At 36.1% G+C, this 22,527-nt stretch overlaps 1 protein-coding gene across 1 annotated transcript in view; it reads right to left on the bottom strand.

The window, feature by feature from the left end:
• Positions 1 to 22,260, bottom strand: part of LOC128865956 (transient receptor potential cation channel protein painless) — an 85,216-nt gene extending 62,956 nt beyond the window's left edge. Inside the window, exon 1 of the mRNA XM_054106401.1 lies at positions 21,868 to 22,260. The gene's annotated coding sequence lies outside the window, so the exon portion shown is untranslated. The remainder of the gene's footprint in view (positions 1 to 21,867) is intronic.
• Between the last annotated feature and the right edge of the window lie 267 nt (positions 22,261 to 22,527).

Here is a 22,527-nt window from a genome sequence, read left to right as displayed (position 1 = left end):
TGTTACCCCCTAGAGGTTTCTCCACAGTCATGTAAGGCTGTTTTGGTAGGTTTCCTTCTCAGGTAGGCATGCTGAGATGGAGATAATTTGAGATAGAGAGATGGAAAGGTGGAGATAAACACCAGGGAAACCTCTGGGAACCTGAACTGCCGACTCGTGTCATCTTCACAACCTGGAGCAAAATAATTTTCCGGAAAATGAGCAACAACAAGAATTTTCATACTTTCTAATCAGCTTTTTTAGAAGAAAGTTATTAAATAGAATCAGAAAGTAGTTCAACATAAAGTAAAATCGATTCCCTTAAATCCACACTGCAAAGTTTAATGCGATTTTCAGACTTTTGCTGAAGAGAGTTAGCGCTTAGTCAAAAAATCGGCTCTAAATGTGCAAGAAAGTGGACAGACAGTGCACAACGGTCTAAGCAACACACACCAAATTAAGAAAAGCATACCAAAAATTCTTTAGAATAATAAACGAAACTGATTATGAATTTTTTTTCCTTGAACCATGTTTTTTCTCCATCCATACCTGTACATCTGTCCACTTTGAATCTTTATGAGCTCTTCCAAACGTGGGATGGTAAAAAGTTTTAATCTGAAATTTATGAATCCTCAGGTGGCCAACCTTTTAATCTAAGCCAAGCAAAAAGAAAATGCTGAGCCATGGATTTTAACTAGAAATAAGTTTTGCTCGTACATACATACATACAGACGCACCAACACAACTAATGCAAAATAGATAAATATTTTTTTGGCATTTTTTGACAAATTTTATGCGCGCGACGTGACCCGCCAAAGGCCAATGCTCCGTCGAGTTACTGAGCTGGACGCCAGTCGCAACGGCAATTCTATGCGTGGCAGTGCCGCACGTCATGTCGCTCAGTTCAATTTTCGACAATAGCGTGGGAAAAATAAATCGAAAGTCTCCACCTACGCCGTGGAAGTGGAGTTGTTTGTTGCACTGTCCATTTAATTGTTTGACCCAGTTTCGGTGTATTTTCATATTAAAACAAAAAGTTTGTGCCACAACTCTCATAAAATGACCACCAGGTAAATCATGGCGTTAACCTCACCCACCTCATTATTTTTTATGTGCGTATGTGTGCGTGTGTGTGCGTGTGATTGTATCCAAAGAATTTTGTATTTATGTATGGAAATGTTATTTGATGTGGTTTTTTTTCTTCTTTGTTTTTTGAGCTAAATTGTCGCTTGGCCGATTGCGTTCTGCCTAACGTTATTTTATGTTCAAAACGCAATTGAAAGTTAAAATGAAAGAATTATGCACAGAAAAACTTGCTTAATGAAAATTTAATATTTACATACACCTCGGCATCTGCGCCGTTGCTTTGTAGTGTCGGCACTTGTTATTTTTGTTTACTTTTGGAACTACTCGTTTCTTGTCTTGTTTGTGTTTTAATTATTCTTGTTTGGTCAAAGAGCGTTGTTGTTGTTTGCGTTGGCTGCCTGCATTTCATTCAGCAGCTCCGTAAGTAAAATATTTACATACAATGTATCTGTGTATGTATGTGTGTGTGTGTGTGCATATTTCTTACACCCAGTGGATGAGTACATATTTGAATGAGGCTTCTTAGAAGCTAAGAAATCCGTGTTGTTGTTGTTGTAGCAGCTCGCTAGGCCCTGCCAGTGCGTTGGAGTCACCGATCGTTATCGCTTAACTCAACCAAGAAACATGCTGTCTCAACAGGCTGGGTCCAGAGAGAGAGAAAGAGAAGGAGAGAGAGAGAGAGAGAGAAATAGAGAGATAGAAAGAAGGAGAGAGAGAGATAGAGATAGAGAAAGAGATAGAGAGAAAGAGAGAGGAATGGAGAGAAAGAGAGAGAGAGAAAGAAAGAGAGAGAGATATTTAGAAAGAGAGAGAGAGAGGGAGGGGTGTTAGTCGAGTTGGTTTAAGAGGGCATGTCAACAGGTGGTTAGTTTCGTGCGGTGTGCCCTCACATGCCGCACATATATTGAGAATATCGGGATCGATTTTGGATAGGTAGAAGTCTAACCTGCTCTAATATCCAGGACTGCCTCTCCAGTAAACTTGCCCTGTCTTGATTTTCGCTCGAGTAATTCCTTGTATCGACAGCCGGATGGATTAAATTAACTTAATTTTATCAGTCCGGTTCACTTGATTATATAGTATATAATTGGCGCGTACACCCTTTTTGGGTGTTTGGCCGAGCTCCTTCTCCTATTGTGGTGTGCGTCTTGATGTTGTTCCACAAATGGAGGGACCTACAGTTTCAAGCCGACTCTGAACGGCAGATATTTTTATGAGGAGCTTTCTCATGGCGGAAATACACTCGGAGGTTTGCTATTGCCTGCCGAGGGGCGACCGCCATTAGAAAAATGTTTTTATTAATTTTGGTTTCACCGAGACTCTAACCAACGTTCTCTCTCTGAATTCCGAATGGTAATCACGCACCAACCCATTCGGCTACGGCGGCCGCCAATATAACAAAACAAAAAATAATAATTATCACTTAGAAAATAATAAAATGTAGCATAATCTAAAGCAAAATGGAATGTTTATCTAGCATAGGTTAGAGAACAAAGAATTCCAATACTAAATATATACTTTAAAAATAATTACTTATTGTTTAAATTTAACAGATTGTAATTTAAAAAGGGAAATAATAAAAAAAAAGTATATCTATTACTACTGCTTCATTTAGCTTCTCTGCGTTTAGGTATCTTGTTCTAATCTCCTTCAGTACCGGACATCTTCCAAAGAAGTGGTGCATATCTTCTTCCTCGTTTAGATTGCAGAGGGTGCATATTTTCTGAGCATTTCCATACATAGTTGCATTTAGCTTCAGTAAACCACATCTTGCTTTGAAAATTGTTGTAATGTCAGCTAGTCGTATATCTTCTTTAATATATGATTCCCCTTTTGAGGAATTCGCGTCACACTTTACTGTGCCTTTTGCCTTGCCATGTTGAGATCTTTTGTTCTCATTTTAGTAAGAAGTTGCAACATGAAACGACGGGACGCCTGGAGACTAACGGCAGTCGTAACTGGCTTTTGGTCTACCGGAGAACAAGCAGACAAAATGGGCATCGCTCACAATACATACTGTCACAGTTGTAAACAACCGGAGAAAAAGGAAACAATCTTCCATTTCCTCTGCGAATGCCCTACCCTATGGAAGGACAGAATGTTAACCCTGGGTAAACCGCTGTTCGTGAGCCTGGAACAGCTGTCTGGCTTAGATGTCAACAACCTGATAAGGTTCCTCAACCGCATGACTATGCTGTAAATAACTGGTAAACAAGTTGGTAACGAGGATGTGGCAACAAAAAGGTGCGGAAACGCTCGTTGGATTCTCGAAGAATCACCTCTTAAATCAACGAACCAAGAAGTTGCACACAGCGATCTTGCCAGTTTATAGCGGTGATGTTTTCTTCAAACTTCAGATCAAACTCCATTCCCATGTCGCTTAGATACTTAAGCCAAAACACATTTTTACTTAAGATGCCTGGTGTTGGTTTGTGTGGGAGTCTGTTATAATTGTGTTTATAAATGGTTTTCCAGATATAAAGGTTGAATTTTTAAGAGCTATAGGAAAGATTTTCAAAAAAACACACGTAAAATTCAGAAAAATGCATGAAATTTTAGTCCAATTTTGGCATACTCTTTCCAATGTTTCGGCCGGTATCTCACATATAAATGCTTCAATGTTGTCTTCCAATGCGTTAATTGAAACAGGCTTGTCTGAATAGGCATGAGCTTTAACATAGCCCCACAAAAAATAATCTACCCCACGATCTGGGTGGCCAATTGACAGGTCCCGAACGTGAAATAAAATGTTCAGCGAACTCGCCTCTCAACAAGTCCATTGTTACGCGTGCTGTGTGGCATGTGGCACCGTCTTGCTGAAACCACATGTCATGCAAGTCAAGCTCTTGCATTTTGGGCAAAAAAAAAGTTGGATATCATTTCACGGTAGCGCTCACCATTCACAGTTACGTAACGATTCGCAGCATCTTTGAATAAGTACGGTCCAATGATACCTCCAGCCCATAAACCGCACCAAGCTGTGACCTTTTCTGGATACATTGGTAGCTCTTGCAATTCTTCTGGCTGAACTTCACTCCAAAATCGACAATTCTGCTTATTTACGTACCCATTGATCCAAAAATGAGATTCGTCGCTGAACATAATTTTTCGATAAAAAAGTGGATCTTCGGCCAACTTTCCAAGAGCCCATTCACCAAAAATTCTGCGTTGCGGTAGGTCGTTCGGCGACGAATCGATAATTGAGGGTCATCATTAACACTGGCCGATACAGCTGCGATATTTTCTTCAGTTCGCACTCTGCGTAAGCCTGTGGGTGGTTTGATGTCCAATAATGTAAATTTGGTTCTAAATTTAGTCACAATAGCTCGAATAGCCGCTTCAGAGTGGGTCGATTAAACTGACCATAAAATGGAAGAAGCGCGCGATAAACTTTCTTAACGGAACACCCAATTTTATAATAAAATTCAATGATTTGCAAGCGTTGTTCGTTTGTAAGACGATTCATGGTTAAATTATAGACCAAACTGAAGATGTTTGACAGTGAAACGAAACACGAAACGTGCGTCAGCTGTTTAAACCATTTGTTTAAAAAGATAATAGCTAAAAAATCACCCTTTACTTCAGTGTAGCTCTAAAGAATAAATGTGTTTCTAGTGTTATTGCATAATTCTGAGTGAACTCGGGTAGTTGGAGGATTCTTTTAATGAAGTAACGTTGAAGTTTATTTACTTCATCGAATAAGGCATACCCCGAAACTTGTGCTGCGTAGGTTTGTATCGCTCTGCATACCGCTTGGAGCAGCTTCCATTTTGATTTTAATGAAATCAATGGTTTCGCTAAAAAATCGTTCCATGTGCAATTAATACTAGCTTTTGCTGAATTATTTCTAGTTTCTACGTGCTTGCCAAATGCCATTTTGGGTGTGAGAATGACACCAAGATACTTATATTCCGCCACCAATTTAATTTCTTCATCTTGGTACCACCATTTTTCTGCCTGGGGAAGTCGTCCACCTCTTCTAAAGACCATCAGCTCCGATTTATTTGAGTTTACTTCCATATTCCATTCAGCGCAGTATTTCTCCAGGTTATTAATCATGGATTGCATGACTTTAGGGTATAATATAATTATTATTTCGAGAGTAATTTAGAAAGCCTATCCTCAGTTTTGTACAAATAAAAGTACCTATGTATATATATATGTACATGTAGATATGTAAATGCCCCTCCTCTGACTCACTTTGAAACGATTGAAAATGTCTCGCTACTTTTGCGCTGCATTGTATTTGGCTCATTATTAGCCACTTGTAAATAAATGCTTATGACGCTAATTTTCCGCCAAGAAGTAGGTATTCGCACACAAACCCAGACACTCACCCATACACCCAACTGGCCACCCAACCATCGGCTTGCACGAATAGCAGCAGTAATCGCCTGTGTATTTGCGGCGCTGAATTGAAAAGAATCGAGAAACGGCCAACACAAATTTATTGACTTGAGTGCTTAGGTAGAGTACGAGTAAGCGTCTGTAGCCCAAAGTTTTGGATTTATGTTGTTTGTTGCTGTTTTAATAAATTTCATTATGCACTTTATGTTTACTTTGTTTTCTCAATAAACAAAAGCAGCAGAAAAACTTAGAGTAATAAAACAAAGATTTCAGCCAAATATCTACTTGTAAACAACCAGAATATTGGCTTTTTGTGAATTTTCGAATTTTTCGATCAATCGCACGCCGCTCGAAGCTCTATAGGTACTTTATAAACAACGGTGAAAATAATTTTATTGCAGCCGCTTGTGTACACTTTGCTGCTGACATACAAATGTACACATATTTACATCACTTTGCACTCAATGTGTCTGTGCCAGATGCCAGAGACCAGCAAATGGGCAAATTTACATACCTTTACAGATGTGTTTCGAAGAAATAGGAACAACTAAAGTAGGATGCAAAGTGTTTTGTGACAAGCCCGAACAGAAAATTGGCGAACTTTCTGGTAAAACTTTGAAGAAAAAATGTTCGGTTGATGCTGGGTATTATTGCAGGACACAGCTCATGTGGTGTTGGTGTATGCCGATGATATTGACAACTACGGCCTTAAGGGGACCCGGTGGTCTAGAAATTTCAAAAAATCGATTTTTTTATTTCTTCGATATTTCGAAAGCATAGTATCTTAAGAATATACTGTGTGATTTTCATGCTCAAACTCCCAGTATTATAGCTTCTACAGTCAAGTGAAAAAAACCCGATTTTACGAACTTTTTTTTCAAAAGTGCGCCATTTTGTCAATTTTTCATTTTTTCGATTTGTTCTAGTTCCGACCATAACTGCACTCTTTCTGATTAAGAATCTTCTTGAATTTTGTGTTTCAGATGAGTAGAAGTCTCGAAATCATCTACGCCGTCCGGGTTCGATTTTTCGAGAAGGTCATCTTCAGCGGCATTTTTATAATAATAAATATTGTTCCAAAAGTAAAAAAAAAAAATTTTTGTATGCTCAATAAACGTACTAATAATCCCAAAAAGTTGAAACATCGCTTTTTAAATTTTTAATGGCAAAAAAAAAAATCGTGAAAATAGGTGAAATTTTCGTGCTCTAGACCACCGGGTACCCTTAACAACCGCGCTGCTAGTTCTGCCTTTTCCAAACTGGGTCAAGAGCAAAGCGAATGGGTCTGGTGGTGAACGAGGACAAAATGAAGTACCTCCTGTCATCACACAAACAGTCGGAGCACTCGCATATCGGCACCCACGTCACTGTTGACAGTTATAATTTCGAGGTTGTAAAAGACTTCGTTTATTTAGGAACCAGCATTAACACCGATAACAATGTCAGCCTTGAAATCCAACGCAGAATCTCCCTTTCCAACAAGTACTACTTTGGACTAAGTAGGCAACTGAGTACTAAAGTTCTCTCTCGACGAACAAAACTAACACTCTACAAGACTCTCATCATTCCCGTCCTAACGTATGGCGCAGAAGCGTGGACGATGACAACATCCGATGAAGCGACGCTTGGAGTGTTTGAGAGAAAAATTCTGCGCAAGATTTTTGGACCTTTGCACGTTGGCAAAGGCGAATATCGCAGGCGATGGAACGATGAGCTGTATGAGCTTTACGCAGCGAATAAAGATCCAACGGCTAAGATGACTGGGTTAGGTCGTTCGAATAGATACAAAGGCTCCAGCTCTAAAAGTATTCGATGCGGTACCAGCTGTTGGTAGCAGAGGAAGAAGAAGGTCTCCTCTGCGTTGTAAAAATCAGATAGAGAAGGGCTTGGCTTCAGTTGGTGTTTCCAACTGGCGCCGGTTAGCACGAGCAAGAAACAACTGACGCGCTTGGTTGAAGTCGGCCAAAATCGCGTAAGCGGTTAACGCGCCAATTAAGAAGAAGAAGAATCCATGTGGTCAGTACATATATGACCACCATTGGAATCATTGAGGTCCCGATTTGCCTGTCTTACTTAGAGAAGCCGGATAACACTAAGCAGCTTCTCTGTGAGTGTTCCACCTTTGCTAGAGCAAGGCTACGAATTTTGGGTTCCGATGTTATGAGAACAAGTAAATTGCGTTCTCTGTAGGATACTTTCAGAGAATCTGGAGAATTCTAGCATACTCTAAAAAATTCTCACAGGACGAGCTACCTCTATGCCTCTATTCTATCCTATCTCTTTCTCTCTTTCTCTTTGTCACTTCTCTACTTTCCTCCTTGACTAGCTACCCTTTTACTTTCCAGAGCTTTGAATGCAATGGACTTTTTTAGCCTGAGTGTTTTAGTAGTTACCAAATGTCTCGGCGCTTTTTGACTCGACTTTTTTAAATTTCAATTTCAAAGTAGGCTTATACCTAAATTGACTTCTAAAAGTTTTACAATTTCATTTGCTTAAATAATACTTTTTCATGCTGAAGCGCTTACTGTCTCGCAAGATTTTTGCAGGCGCAGTTTCAGATTACAGAGTTTGCCGCAGGAATCTTTTGCTATTTCAAAGTAAAGAAAGTCAAACTACTCTGAGAACTCCGCCGCAGACCCGCTGGCAAGGAAGACAACCATTTTTTTTGTCCGCTTAGGTCGCCTTTCATTGAATTAGCAAATAGTAAATGTGTTATTGAACCCATGCGATTTCGTTTCTCCGAAAAAATGTTGCCTTTTCATTGTCCTCCACTTCACTTGTATTCACTTATAGAATAAGTGCAATTAGGCGCAAAAATTCGACAGCAAAGGAGACAAATTTAATTTTTTCCCATTTTATTTCATTTTACCCAATTTAGTTTAATTTTATTTTAATTTTATTTCATTTTAATTTTATTTAATTTCAGTTCATTTTATTTCAGCTGATTTAATTTTATTTATTTAAATTTAGTTTATTTTTTTTCAATTTCGGTCATTTTATTTCACTTCATTTAATGTAATTTCACTTATTTCAATTTATATTAGTTTAATTTTCGCTCTTTTAATTTCATTTAGATACATTTTATTTTGTCTACTTTCAATTAAGTTTTAATTTCATTTTAATTTCAATTTAATTTAATTCATTTTAATTTTTTTAATTTTCGTTCATTTCATTTAATTTAATTTTATTTTGTTTCATTTTAATTCAGTTAATTTAAATAAAAATATTTTTACCTATCCATTTTTTAATGAGTTATTCACTAATGTTTTAATAATAAATAAAAAAAATTAAAAATCTCAAAAAACAAAAAACTCAAAAAGTTATAAGTTGCTGAAGTGGGGGGTTAACAAAAAATGGCGCGCCACACCTACCACGATTGCAAGCGTTCTTATAATTTGAAACAAAAAAATAAAAAAGGTTATTAATCTTGATGAATGCGCTATTGTAATATACTTACTACAAAAAAGTCGGAAAAAAAAAATTTATTTGGGCTGCCCGAAAAATGAAACATTTATTTACTAATTTTTTTTACTTTTCGGAATTTTTTAAAAATAGTAACATTTTTATTTTGCTTAGAATAATAGTAAGTACGATAGATTTATATATTGAGAAGGCTCATACCAAATTTCAAGTAAATCGGTTAAGTAGAAATCAAGGTAAGCATTTTGAAATATATAGTTTCAGGAAAAACGTGTTTAAAATTTTGGGCGCAATTACGCTCTATGGCGTTCCAGCCGAGCCAGTTTAGAAGTCGGGACACTAAAATAGCCTATTTCTCGAAATAATGAAAATTTTAACAAATCCTATTAAGGACATATTCTTGAAAGGTTAAGCTTTGAGAATATCAAAAAAAAAAACCATTTTTTTGAATTTATACACTAGAATACCCCTTAATTTATTTACATATTTTTTTCAAATTTTGTTTATTTTATTTAATTTCATTTCTCTTCTTTCAATTTAATCTAAGTGAATTTATTTTTCGCTACTTTTATTTCATTTCACTTCATTTAGTTTGATTTTATTTTGTCTCATGTCAATTTAGTTAATTTTATTTAAATTAGTTTTTTTTCAATTTTCGTTCATTTTACTTGATTTAATTTTAATTCACTTTCTTCCAGTTAATTTTTTTCATTTCAGTCCATTTAATTTTACTTCAGTTAGTTTAATTTAAAGGGTTTTTCAATTGGCGCCCTGTGGCAGCCATTTTGTTTTGGTGACATCTGTCAAATCCTTTGTTTATTATTCAGTTGTTTATGACAAACACGATTTAACAGCACGTTCAAATGATAAAACTTTATTATCAAAATGAGTGTTCATTAACGCAAACGTTGCGCGCATTGCGCCCATTTCTCGGTAGACGTGATGGCCCTTCCAATTTCTTATGACCCATATTGAATCATATGGACCTAGACGACATGTGATTCCAGCAGGACGGCGCTACGTGCCACACAGCAAACGCCATTTTATTCCATTTCAACAACTACCCGCCCTTATTGAAAAACCCAATAGTTTAAATTTCATTTCGTTTCATTTTAATTTTAGCTCATTTTATTACATTTCACTCTAACTTAAATTAATTATTTTATTTTAACTTTATTACTATATTTTTTTTAATTTAATTTATTTGATGTAATTTTAATTTTATTTCATTTCATTTTACTTCAGCTAGTTCATGTAGCTTAAATTTCATTTCGTTTCATTTAATTTTGTTTATTAAATTTTAATATAATTTATTTTAATTTTCGCTCAATTTATTTCATTTCACTTTGACTTAAATTAATTTAGTTATTTTCACTATATTATTTAATTTTTTTTTTAATTTAATTTATTTTAATTTGCGTTCATTTTAATTAGTTTAATGTAATTTTAATTTTATTTCATTTCGTTTAATTCGGTTTTATTTTTTTAATTTTAATCTAGTTAGTTTTCGTTTGATTTAATTCGTTTCATTTCAGTTCATTTCAATTTAGTTAATTAGTTCGTTTTAGTTCACTTCATTTCCATTTCGCTTTGTTTCATTTCATTTCTATCCATTTCGTTTCACTTGCTTATAATAGGACTATGAATAAGTTCGTGCGGTTTTTTTTCGAAATTTGAAACTTTATTGACGTAAAATGGTTACAAATTTAATATTCAAAATATTGTCCATCGCTTACTACTACTTTTTCCCATCTTTCTGGCAATTCACGGATTCCCTTTGTGAAAAATTCGGTCGGTTTTGCCGCAATCCACGAATCGATCCATTTTTTGACTTCATCGTAATTACGGAAGTGCTGGTCAGCCAGGCCATGTTGCATCGATCGGAAGAGATAGTAATCGGATGGCGCAAGGTCTGGACTATACGGCGGGTGGGGTAGGACATCCCATTTGAGCGTTTCTAAGTATGTTTTGACCACTTGTGCAACATGTGGCCGAGCATTGTCATGTTGCAAAATAACTTTGTCGTGTCTATCGGCGTATTGCGGCCGTTTTTCTCGCAGTGCTCGGCTCAAACGCATCAATTGTCGTCGGTAGACATCCCCCGTAATCGTTTCATTCGGTTTCAGTAGCTCATAATACACAACACCCAGCTGGTCCCACCAGATACACAGCATAACCTTCAGGCCATGAATATTCTGCGCCGACGTCGATGTTGAAGCATGGCCAGGGTATCCATACGTTGCCCGACGTTTTGGATTGTCGTAATGGACCCACTTTTCATCGCCAGTCACAATTCGATGCAAAAAACCCTTTCTTTTGTGCCGTTGAAGCAGTTGTTCGCATGCCATAAAACGGCGTTCAACGTCTCTTGGCTTCAATTCATACGGCACCCAATGGCCTACCTTTCGGATCATTCCCATGGCTTTTAAACGTTTGGAAATGGTTGATTGATCAACTCCCAAAGTTTTTGCAACCTCTTCTTGCGTTTGAGCCGGATCTTGATCGAGCAATTCCTCCAATTCGGTATCCATGAACTTTGGCGGCGCACCCTCGCGTTCTTCGTCTTCCAAGCCAAAATCACCACTTTTAAAGCGTGCAAACCACTTCTGGCACGTTCGCTCAGATAGAGCATGCTCACCATAAACTTCCACCAAGATACGATGACTTTCGGCTGCTTTTTTCTTCATATTAAAATAATGAAGAAGAATTCCCCGCAAAAACACATTATTTGGCACGAAATTCGACATTTTCAAGTGTGGTAAAAATATTGTTGTTTACGCTTCAAATAAAAAACTTATACTGACGTTTGTGCCTTACGACAGTAGCTCTCCAATGAATGTTTGGAAATGTGGATCGATGGAATAATAATCAAGTTACGCCATCTGTTGTAAAACCGCACGAACTTATAAATAGACCTATTAGATTTTTACAATCTTCTTTTGCTACCAAATTCGTATCACTCAGAAAGTTTTGCAATGAGCGAAACAGGTAGTAATCGCTTGGTGCTAGTTCCGGACTATGTGTTGGATGCATTAGAGCTTCCCAACGATGCTCCCAGTGTTTTTGGCGAGCCACTGCAGACGTGTGTGGCCTTGCGTTCTCCTTATGGAACACAACACCTTTTCTGTTGGCCAATTCTGGTCGTTTCTGGTCAATCACTAGCTTCAAACGGTCCAGTTGTTGACAGTAAAGATCTGAGTGTAGTGTTTGGCCGTACGGAAGCAACTCATAATAAATGATTCCTTTCAAGTCCCATCAAATACACAGTATAGCCTTCCTGGCCATTAGTCCTGGTTTGGTCACCGTTTGACCTGCTCATCACGATCATTTTCGCGCAATATTGTCGAGTGTGATACATTTCTCACCCTCGGTTACCATCCGTTTATGAAATGGGTCGCTTTTTCCGTTTGGTCAAGGCTTTGCAAATGGAAATTCGATCCATCGTTTTTTTGGTGTTAATTGGTGTGACACCCAAACACCGAGCTCCTGTTTGAAGCCAGAGTTGCGTAAATGATTTCAGACTGTTTTATGGTCGATCTTTAGCTCCTGGGCGTTGCTACGACTACTAAAATGCCGGTCAACATCGATTTTTTCTGTGATTTTATCGAGATTTTCGACATCTTTCATCATTTTCGGCGTATCTTTAACATGAAAAATGACTGCACGGAATCGACAAAAATTGCACGTAATTAGCTGTCATAAAGAGTGGTTCAATTTCAAGGGTCGATGTTGAATGTGAACCACTCTTAAGCGTCAACGACACCGTTGGACTTCTTTCTTTGGGGTTATTTGAAAGAAAAGCCACAATTCAAGAGCTGAAGGATGAGATAATTCGGCACATTAACGGCATAGAACCTCAATTATGCCTCAGCGACATCGGAAATTTGGACCATCGGATGGAGGTGTGCCGCCGAGGCCGCGGTGGCCATTTGGCCGATATTTTGTTCCATACGTAATTGAGTATTACGAGTATTATCATAATAAATTCCTAAAAAAAATTGTATTTTATTCAAAATCAACACCGGCCCTTGAAACTTAACCACCCTTAGTATCGGCACCCTGAACACCGTTCACAATTTCAGCGACCTGGCTTGCATTTTCGCCTTTATCAAAGAAAAAATGTAAAATTTGCTAAATTTTTACCCTGTAACTTATAATGGCATCGAACGAACAAAATATTGCAAAATAATTTTTGTGAAAGTGTGAAAAGTCACGTTGACAACGAGCATGAACTTTAAATTATTTGATCGTTACTTTTCGAGATATCGACCGCTATACCCATCTACCGTGAAAATAATGGATTTCTTTTTCCCCAAAACTAATATCTTCTCCGGATACAATTGAGTTATTTTGAAGAAGTTTGCCGATTTTGTCACTGTTTCCCGTTTTAATATAATATTTATAATAATTTTAATTTATAATATAATAAACTTCTTGATTTTTAATATTTGATTAACAAGCCAGTATCATAGATTTCCAAGATATCCACTTCTAAATTTACCACAAAATTCATTGTAAAAATCTCACTAAGCCAAAATGCAACCAAAGTAAAATATCGCAATATTTATGTTGAGTATCAGCTGAGTATCTGCAATATTTTATTTATTTATTTATATCCGCACGAGAGTAACAGGCTTGCAGTGCCGCAGCAATTAGTGAGTAGCTCGAACAAGCCCGACCTGACGCTTGAAAAGTGAGTGGTATGCGACTACTTCTCTTATGAGGCCTTCTCGTTCTTTCTACAGAGTAGCGTCCATTCTTACGTATGTTGGTGTTGGTAGACTTTGTAGAGTCCGTTTATTATTGCGTTCACTCGTTCACTCGCTCATTTGTTTAATGTTTGAGAATTTCGTTAGCAATTTTGTTTTTGTGCAAAAGAAATCAAATCAACAGTAGATTAGTTGTTGTAGTTAGTTCGCACGTACTTTTGGGTAGCAGTCAGTGGATTGGGTAGAGAAATACGAGTATATAAATTTAAACAAATACATATGAATATACACAGGAATTACTCATAAACAAAATGGCAGCTCAGGTAATACAAATTTACGCACAAACATGTCCAAATATACCTGGTTATTTATGACGTATCTGACATAAAATACGCAAAATTCGAATTTGCAAGAAATTTCTGACTAATGATGCAGTTCGCAAAAGCGATTGAGGTACATAAGCGAAATTAGCGCAATCGGTTTTACGTAGATTTATGTATTTTTTACTGCAAATACGGATGTATGTATGGATCTGTGGGTATAAATAAAGAATTACGCCATTTGGAATAATTAAAAGTGTGAGTTTGGCGAGGAGAATTCAGATATTTATAGACTTGTTTGTCTGGAAATGGGAGGAGCTTTGCGTATTTGCGCTTTTCAATGAGTTAAGACAAATATTTTTAAATAATTAATAAATAAATTAAAATAATTTGAGTTAGTTTTTAAAGTCTGTTTGCTGCTAAGGTCTACCATGCAAATCTGTTTCAAAAGCTTCTCATATCAAAGGTAGAGTTTACGCTTAACTCAAGTGATCGCAAAATCAAATCAGTCAGGCAAATCAAACGCAGAAAGTGGCGATGCATAGGTCACACATTGAGAAAACCATCAGATAGCACCGCGAGAATCCGCAAGGGAACAGAGGTCGCGGTCGACCAAAAAACACTTAGAGAAGGCCGATGCAGCGCGAACTAGCAGATGCCAACATCTCATGGGACGGTGCATAAACAACAGCACAGAACCGTGTACGATGGAAGAGTCTTGTCGAGGTCCTATGCTCCCGAAAGGAAGGAACAAGGAAAAAAAACAAAAAAATTTCAGTTTTTTCCAAACTTCTATAGGCGGGCCCACCTCAAAAAGCTACCCTAAGTAGATAATATATTGCAATTTTTATTAATCCTTATAGGGCAACTTTTCATTATGATTAAAAAAAAAAAAAAAAATTTCCATATGCTATCGTTCCTCCTTAGTGTATAACATAACGCAGATTCATAAACGTACTTTCCACAAGTGTATTCAGTTCGCAAGGGTTCCAATGGCAAGCGAACTCAAAATTCGCAGTCCATTAGCACTCTAATTCTGCTGCACAGGCCCAACATTGAGGTTAACATATTTCTGCTGGCAAACAGGCCCCGGATCGCATCGAGTTTTAAAGTTTTTGGACTATCACAGAACGCTTAAGGTGATGGGAATTTCCCGCCATTCAATTTCCAAACTCATTGCGGCGTTCACTGGTCACTGGGTAATCGGTACTCATGCGGAGAAGCTTGGAATTTCGTACAACCCCTATTGCAGAAGCTGTGCGGATCCTGCAGAGAAAGATACTGTTCAGCACTTTCTGCAAATGTCCTTAGCGTGACCTTTGGGGATGACTTTTCTTTTCTTCCTTTTCTCTCCTCCGCTACATCAACAGCACTGGATGACTGTAGACGGTTTTCTCTCCTCCCTAAATCCTTTCACAGGTAGTGGTCCGCATTATGGTATTAAAACCGTACGTAAGTGCTACCTGAAGTGTACCTGGGGTACTCTTGCCATCTTACCTACCTACCTACCATCACAATGTCGGCCCCGGCACTTAGCTTTCCCTTTACTTAGATTGATTCCTTGTACAACTTGATCGAAACGCCTCACCTTTGGTAGCAGGCAGCTACGTGAATGACAGGTTCAGAGCTGGAATGCTACTACAGAACTATTTTATATAATCTGCAGATATACAAGTTCATTAGGACAGGCTTCCACTTATGAGGTGAGATATTGCCGTGGTCCAGGGATGGGGCTTGCGGCAGCGGATCTAATCGACGTTCTGTCCCCAGATTTCGCCTGTCTTTAAAGGGTTAGGGGTAATCAGAGGCCCGAAAAAATTATGATTTTCAATACATTTTTTTGCTAGTCTACTACTTTATTTTACAAAAGCATAAACAAACATTAGTTCATCATATTTTGACTTGACTTTAGTTGAATTAAAAAAAAAAAAAAATTTATAATTGTAAAAGTTGTCGCTGTTTGTGTGGAGCCCGTTTCTCTAGAGGTCCCTTGCGGTGATCATCACAAGTCCTTGGCGATTCATCTTGAACTAACCGGACCAGAGAAATTGGTTTTCCTAATAGATAAGCTTGTGCTTGATTGAAGCTTTTTTGGTTTTTTTTCAAAATCAACAATATGGCGGCCTCAGGAAATATTTTTCAGATTTTCGAGAAAAAAAACCGATAATTAATTGCTTAAAAAAATCTGAATTTTTGAAAAAAAGTCCTTCGATCAGGCACGAGTTTTTTGTGTTTTTCAAAAGCAGTATAAATAGTTTTATAGTTTTGAGAAAAACGCATTTAAAGTTTTGCTATCGAGCGTCCTTTGTTAATTGTTGAATGGCTCGAAAAGTTTGGTTAGGATTCACTTCAAATTTTCACAAAATATTTTTAAGATATTATACTTTAAGAAAATCAAAAAAAAAAATTTAATTTTTTGAAAATTCTGACTACCCCTAACCCCTTAAGAAGCATTTGTCACACAGGAGGGAGATAATATTTATTTCTTTAGAAAAGCAGAGCTATTTAAAATTTTGGAGTCACTATCTGTTAATGTTTGGCCATGAAATATGGAACAGCTGTTGCTGAAGGCTTTAATAAGCAGGAACGCTGATCCATGTTTCCCTCAAAAAGACTATTATTTCCATTATGCGGCATCCGCACGATGACATGAATGATTCGGACCGTTTACGCAATTACTCAGAACAAAATACCTGTCGTCCACGGCAGAGCCTCTTCCCAGGTGGGCACTCAGGATTTTTTTCAGAGAATTTTTATAAAAAAACCTCTCAGTGTATTATAAATTTATATAATTGGCACCTACACCCTTTTTGGCTATTTGACCTAGCTTCTCTTCTTATTTGTGGTGTGCGTTGTTCCACAAATAGCGCTCTGAGCCAACATTGAGAGCGAAATTGAAAGCCATTCTTGTATATATATATAAATTTATATTATATAATATCATAACAAAATAATGTCATGAGTATTGTAAGTAGTTCATAATATTTACTCAAGAACTCATTTAAATCTTTTCTGAATCGATAAGAAAATGCTCTACCTAAATTATGTGCGTGATTTCACTAAGTAAAATAAACTTTTTAATTAAATTAAATTCTCAATTAAGCAGTCTAATTGTATGCACATATACGTAAAGTTATGTTGAGGTACATAGCAGCAGAGGTATACGTATCGTAGCAATCCTTATATCCTTTAGGACTCCCCAGCCACGCATGGCGTATACGCAACAAATGAACTCTGCTGACGCCCCTTCGCGAATCAATTAACTAAACACAATCTTATTTGCATATGATTATTAAAGCACCAGAATGGCCAGAACCATAAACGTTTTGTCGCATAGTTATGTAGATACCTATGCAAGTAAAATGTACAGTACATCTGTACGCCAGTAAATACATAGTTTTATGCAAATAAGCGTCTGCATATGGCCGTAAGTACGTTGGCATACGCACTTTTTAAGGCGCATAACGCGATTTACGTCTGCTAATATAGATAAACATAAACGTACCTGTACATATGTATGTATACACATACAAACATACGTACACTTGTTTGTTTTCCTCGCCTTTTCGTATGCTTTTTGGTATGAGGGCGCCCACAGGTAGCTGCCATTCCATAAATGGTTGGAACAACGACTTTTTATGAATATATTTCAAAATTTCAGCGCAATAATAAGCCCACAGTTTTTATTTGAATATTTTCATGAAGGCAAAGTAAATATAAAAGCCATGCAATAATCAGTTAAACATTTTTTTATTGTCATGCTAAGCATGACGTCATGTTGGTAACGGACAAGAATTGCAGTGAATAAATTTTTTGTTTTTTTTTTACTATTTGGATTTGGTAAAGAATTTGCAGCCTGTTTAGCATAGCGTTAAAATCATTGTATCTCTTGTATGATTTTCAGCCTTTATATCGAATTCGAGCAAAATTGCTTCATTAGTCACTTAAGTATGCCCAATAATAGCCGTCCATGCACCTGCGCATCATTCAGGTTATTGATCTCGGGAGTTAAGCCGAAAAATGCTGGAGGCACTGATAGCCTTCTTAAAGGGTTAAGGATAGTCAGAGGCCCGGAAAAATGATGATTTTCAATAATTTTTTTTTTTTTTGCTAGTCCATCACTTTATTTTACAAAAGCATTAATACATCATGATCCGACTTGACTTTAGTAAAAATTCAACCAAAAAATGTGCGTGTAGCGTATAGCGAAGTACACATAACAGAAGTCAAACTTTCAATGCAGACAAAGAAAGAGGGAGAGACCCGAGAGAGAATGAGAGAGAGAGAGAGCAAGAAAGAATATATGTATCTAAGTAAATTCACAACATTTGCAGAGAATACAAATAGACAAAATTTACAAAAAAAGGAGGACCGGTGTAGGTAAACGCCGGACACAAACCGTGGCAACAACGCGCACTACTCCGAGCGTTTATCACCCGCACAAGCGCAGCGATTCCAGGACCGCAGCAACGGCACAAATTACCGTAAGGCAATACCAATAAATCCGACGCGAGAATGGATAGCACTTTATAGTACGCAATAGCACTAGCCAGGAAACGCAAATAAACGCCAAAAAGTAGGCATAAAAAGAAAGCCAAAAAAATTGGGACCAAAAAACGTCCCAAACAGTAGGCATCAAAGAAATATAACACCAGTAAGTAGGCAGCAAAAATATATTTCCTACAAGTTTGCACCAACAAACAAGCGCCAAAAAGTAGGCAGTGTTAATTCTCACTAGAAATAAGCAGCCACAAGGAAAAAATCAGGAAGAGTAGCCTAAAGTGTATCTAATATATATTTATATATAATGTATCTCTCTCTCTCTCCCTCCTTTTCCTCTACGTTATATCTTTTTTCTCTCTCGTGGAACGAAAATGCCCAAAAGGTTGCATGGCCTTGAAATTTTACTCTCCATTCTCGCTCGTCCATCGACGCCTAAGAAGTTTCACTTCAAAAAATTAATATTTGTAAAAGTTATCGCTGTTTGTGCGGAACCCGTTTCTCCAGAAGTCCCTAGCGGTGATCATCACAAGTCCTTGGAGATTAATCTTAAGTCAATCGGACAAGAGAAATTAGTTTTATCAATAGATAATCTTGTGCCTGATCGAAGCTTGTTTTTTATTTTATCAAAATTAACAATACTGTGGTCTCAGGAAATATTTTTCAGATTTTCGAGAAACTGACAATTAATTGTTTAAAAAAAATCGAAACTTTTGAAAAAACAAAAAATCCTTCGCTCAGGCACGAGTTTTTTATATTTTTCAAAAGCAGTATAAATTTTATTGAAATCTACCAAACGGTTTTTAAGTTAGAGTAATCACCAGCTCAAAAAACATAGTTTTGAGAAAAACACATTTATAGTTTCGCGAACGCTCCGGAACGCCCGAGCGCCCTTTGTTAATTGTTGAATAACTCGAAAAGTATTTTTCGGATTCACTTCAAATTTTAACACAATATTTTTAACATATTAAACTTTAAGAAAGTGCAAAACAAAATCCAATTTTTTGAAAATTCTGACTACCCATAACCCCTCAAAAAGATCCAAGTTGTCGTCGGGCCTACAATTCCGCTCGAACCAGCAATGGCCTAGAAGATATGTTACATTTGAACGAAATTACTTAGCTAGCTCATTGAGAGATGTGCGACTGCTTTCTGAGGGATTTCAACGCCGCTGGCTGTCAGTGAAAAAGTGGGTATCCTCTACAGGTAGCATCGCCTTTTACCAGTGATATGGCTATAAATATTGCCATCAGTTCAGCTTGGAATATACTAAAATTGTTTGAGACTCGAATGGTAAAAGCGAACCGCAAATGTTCGGAATATGCACTGCCGTCCACGTTGCCAGCAGGCTTTGAGTCAACTGTGCAAATTTATATGGATGGATTTCACTTCTTACTCTACCATTTCGCACTCTTTTATGAGTATTTAGTCACTTCATATTCCAGTTCACTTCATATTTAACCTAAACTTTGATTTGTTTGTAACTCTTTAGAAGAGGTTATGAATTCCAGCAAATCACTCTACACTATTTCTTTGGTATTGCAAATATTATATTAGCCGCACTAGGCGTGCACATTTCGTTAGTAATTCACAGAAAATTCTTAAGAACGAAATTTCCAAAGCTGTTTGAGGTTCTGAGTTTCACAATTTCTGGCTGCAATTTCTAATTCCAAAGCTATTGAATTTCACAAATTCCACTTCTAGCTTAACTGTCGTTCAATTTTTTCACGGTTCTTTATATATTTTAATATACTTATTTCGCTCTTTTTATGCATTATTAAGATTTTTTTTGAGTAGGCGGTTAAAGAATTCAATTCTTAGAGAAACCAAAAAAATATGAAAAACTAAAAAAAATGTACGGTCGGTTTTAGTAGGCGTTTAAAAAATTTAATTTTTAAAAACCAAAAAAAAAATTTTTTTTTGATCGGTTTGAGTAGGCGGTGAAAGAATTTATTTCTTAAAAAAACAAAAAAAAAAACAAAAAAGAAGTTTTTTCGTTCGGTTTGTGAGACGGTTAAATAATTTAATTAAAAAAATAAAAATAATAAAAATAAAAAATTTTTTTTTTTCTAAATTCTAAAATCCATTTCATGTATCATTCAAAAAATTCCAATTCAAGCTTAGCAGTAGTTAATTTTTTTTCACGGTTCTTTATATATTTTATTTATTCCTCCCTTTTTATGCATTATTAAGATTTTTCTATGAGTAGGCGATTAAAGAATTTTATTCTTAGAGAAAAAAAACAGATAAGAAACTGAAACAAAATTTATTTTTAAAAACAGAAAAAGAAAAAATTTTTTTGATCTCTTTAACTCTTAGAGAAACCAAAAAAGGATGAAAAACTGAAAAAAAATTTAATTTTTAAAAACCAAAAAAAAAAACCGATCAAAGTTTGAGTAGGCGGTTAAAGAATTTAGTTATTAAAAACACCAAAAAAAAAAAATTACCAAAAAGAAGTTTTTTCGTTCGGTTTGTGAAGGCGGTTAAAGAATTTAATTTAAAAAAAAACAAAACAAAATTATTTTTTCTTCTACATAAATTCTAAAATCCATTTTCTGTATCATTCAAAAAATTCCAATTCTAACTTTTTATTTTATTTTTTTATTTTTTTTTTTATTTTATTTATGTACATATTTCTCTCTTTTTATGCATTATTAAGATTTTTCTAAAATTTCAATACTTCGTTATTTTAGCCATTGCACTTAATTTTGAGAACACGAAATATTTCATACATTGGGTCAGTCCCACATTCAAGTTGATCACTGAACAAACAAAATTAATCACATTTCCCCATAATTTCTTCTTTTTTATAAATTTGTTGCTTTTAGTCATCCTTAATCACAGCTCGCACAGATGGTGAAAGCCAAATCTAGCCACTGTTCAAAAATGAGTGTTGTGAGCCATTAGCAAAAATTATTTAAATTTACGCTTGCGCATTATTTTGATTAATTATGACTGCATGTCTATATTTCATTTTTTTTTCTCGTTTTTATCTTTTGTTTTATTTTTTTCTCGTTTTTTTTATTTTGTTTTATTTTTTTTCTCGATATTTTATTTATTCCACTTTTTTTATATCCACATTGCAAAATTTTATTAGCCTTGACTTGATGACGCTTTAAAAAGCACTTCGTAATACGTTTTTGTTGTAATATGGCGCTGACCAAAGCATTTAAAATTTTTGCATTGCTTTGCAAAACTGGTATTTGCGGGTTTGTTGCACTTGTCATTCACCAGCAAAACAGCAAAACAAAAAACGCATAGCAAACACAATTAAAATGTTGTTTTTCAAAACTGTCAATCCAATCATGAATCACAGCTTGAAACTTTGCGCATTTCATATTCTCACTGCCGTACAAAGTTAACACTTTTGACAATAGAAATGTGCAGTTGAAATGAAATAACAAAAAAAAAAAAAATATGTGAAATAATTTAAATTTATTATATTTCGAAATTAATTAGATTTCTATTTTTGCATTTTATTTATTTTAATTTTTTTGCATACTAACATTTCTACTGAACCTGGCTGCCTTCCTTTATTTCCGCTACTTCACTTCACTTCCACTATAGAACTGTATTATTCGTTTTGTTGTTGCTGTTTTATTGCAATTTCCTTCGTGTGCAGGCAAAAGTAATTGCACATTCAATTTAAATCAATTGCCTTCGCTGTCTCTTTCCTTTTTACCACAACGCAATGACATTTCTTTTGTATGTTTGATTTCCAAATTTCAATTATTCGCGCGCACTTTTCACTCTTTCACATAAGCTTTTGAGCCCCAGCTTGAGCCCCAATTATCACTACATACATATATGTATGTATGTGTGTACATATGTAGCTGTGATCACTTCGTTTATCCGCTTCCGCTAATGTTTTCCAACGAACGATCCGCAATGCACCAACTCAAAATACGAACTACATAAATGTTTCGCGCCACCGATGCCGATCGCTGGTTGGTGGCTTCAGTCAGTGATGTAAATTCTGTACGAGTCGTACCGTTGGCGGTACAATTTAGTTTGCAAAGGTAGGTATGACATAGCATGTAAAACTCTGAACTCTTGAGAGTCAGAATGGCGTATGCATTTTTTCACAATTTTTATTGAAGTAATAATTTCTTATTGTGTTCATCAACTGTTTGTGAGATCTTTTCTCAAAAACATAGATAGTTAAG

This window comes from Anastrepha ludens, chromosome 6 (genome assembly GCF_028408465.1).
Source record: "Anastrepha ludens isolate Willacy chromosome 6, idAnaLude1.1, whole genome shotgun sequence".
NCBI classification, from domain to species: Eukaryota; Metazoa; Arthropoda; class Insecta; order Diptera; family Tephritidae; genus Anastrepha; species Anastrepha ludens.
The sequence above is the reverse complement of the archived record's forward strand: the minus strand, read 5'-3'. Positions and strand labels throughout refer to the sequence as shown.